Genomic DNA, 2,399 nt, shown 5'->3' with positions numbered 1-2,399 from the left:
TTTTTACAAAATTAGACTTGAATTAGGCATTCTTGATGAAGCTTACCTGTCTTAACATGCTTATATGATTATATGTTTGCTTCATTATGTTTATCTCATGCCTACTTGATCTTAAATATATTTATTTGTGTTCAAAAACTTCATTTTTTGGGTTAAAAATCATTTTGAGTGCATTAGTATGCTTAAAATATTTTTTTTATGGGGTCAGTAACCGATTACTCTGGAGAGTAACCGATTACAGGGTGAACAAAGAGTTTCAGTAACCGATTACCCAAAGTGTGTAATCGATTACTCAAATTCTCTGAAATTTTTTAAAATTTCAATTTGAGTAACTGATTACTCAAAGTAGTGTAATCGATTACTTATTGCGTATAAATAGGATTTTCTGCACTTTTTCAGAATTCATCTTCTTCCTCCTACTCTCTCACTCGTGCATACCCCTCTCTCACTCTAAAATCTTCATTTCTAAACCACTTTGGGTGATTTTTGTGTCCATTCCTATCACATTTTCGATTCTAAACACTTCTAACCATTCATTTTCGTGATTAGTGGATTGAATGAAAAACCCCCAAATCTCCAAAACCCAAAAACCTAAAATTTCAAAATCCCAATCCATGGCTTCTTCTTCTAGATCAAAGAAACAATGTACCAATACATCTCAAAGGAGTCAAGGAACAACATATTTGGAGTCGAACCCTCTGGATTTGACAAGGCTTCTTGCTAATGATGAGATACACAAGATATTCGAGGAGCACTTCCATGGTCGCACCATTTTTACTCCAAAATATGGTAATGTAGGGAATTTTGAATTTGAAGATTTTCTATTTCCTTATCTTTTGTGGCAACAAAACCTATTTGACTTTTGTTGTGAAACTAACGACATATATCCCGAACTTGTTCGAGTATTTTAGTGGAATATGAACTTTCGGAAAAATCGTCTCACTTCCTATGTGAAAGGTAAGAGATTGTCTTAGATGAAAAAACTTTTAGTTCATTGTGCTGCAAAATACCCACTCAAGGTAGCATTATTGGTTTCGGTCTTTAGTTTGAATGGGAGAACTATGATCGTAAGGAATTCTACTATTCTATGTGTAGAATTTCTAAAGAGGAAATTGAAGTGCCTAAGCAGCAAGGCTTTGGTGAAACTGTTAAAAATCGAGATATCCTCTCTACTGGACATCTCAAACTCGAAAATTGTTTGCTTCATTATCTGCTGAGCTATGTCATCTTACCAAAATTTTCAAACCATTCTCAAATAAGTGACATAGAGCTCCAATTCATGTACGCTATGAAATTCAACATTAAGGTCAATTGGACTCAGATGATGATGCGACAAATGTGGAACGTTCGAGGAACACAAAGTCCTTTGCCTTATGCTATCTTCATAACAAACATTCTTGAACATTTCAGTGTGTCTACTAATGATGAAAGATTGATGTGGAAGTTGTCCATAAAATGGGTTTCTCCATTGATCCTCGTGATCGTCTCTCTTATAGGCATCGATCTGATAGACTACCTCCACTTGTTGATCAAACAGAACTAGCCCACTTGCACCACGACCTTCTGAGTTTCATGCTCATTCTTCCTTATCTGTTGATATGCCTACCAATCAGATGATAATGGACGAGTTGATTTCTCTTCGAGGCTACATCTCAAACCGGATGGATGCCTTTGATACTCAAAACCAACATATCCAGTTTGAACTTCATCATCTCTCTTCTAAGCTGGGTAGTATAGACTTTGATGAAGATAGTTCTGAGCCTGAGTCTTAGAGTGTGTCTAGGTTTTTATGCTTGTATCGGTGCATAATTATGAACATCTGTTTTTATGTCTGTAATATTTGTATGCTTTGAACATCTACTACTATATTATGCTACGTTTTTATATTTGAACAATATTTGATTTCATGATATGATATTATGTTATTATGATATGCACTACATTAATTTTTATATCTATTGTGCTATACATCATGTATGTTATATATGCTATATATCTTGTGCTGGACTCTTGGGTTTTCTGCTTTTTGATGAAGTCAAAAGGGGGAGAAAAGTTGGGAGAGTGTATTTTCTGTCAAACTTTATTTCAGGTACTTAACTCCAAATAAAAGGGGGAGCATACAAGATAGGGGGAGCATACAAGATAGGGGGAACATACAAGATAGGGGGAGCATACTCAAGACAGGTCAAGATATATCACAAAGTATGTTACTCTCAGAAAACTACACTATCAAGAAGATATTGGTTTGTCATCATCAAAAAGGAGGAGATTGTGAAGAAGATCTTGACACGATTTTGATGAAGACACCAACATCACCAAAAATAAGAAAAGGAAGAATACTTATGAAGACAAAGAAGATTAAAGCTTCAAGATAATTAGATTAAGTCTCTATAGGTACT

The sequence above is a fragment of the Lupinus angustifolius genome, chromosome LG01, assembly GCF_001865875.1.
Source record: "Lupinus angustifolius cultivar Tanjil chromosome LG01, LupAngTanjil_v1.0, whole genome shotgun sequence".
Classification (NCBI taxonomy): Eukaryota; Viridiplantae; Streptophyta; class Magnoliopsida; order Fabales; family Fabaceae; genus Lupinus; species Lupinus angustifolius.
This window is presented reverse-complemented; position numbering follows the sequence as displayed.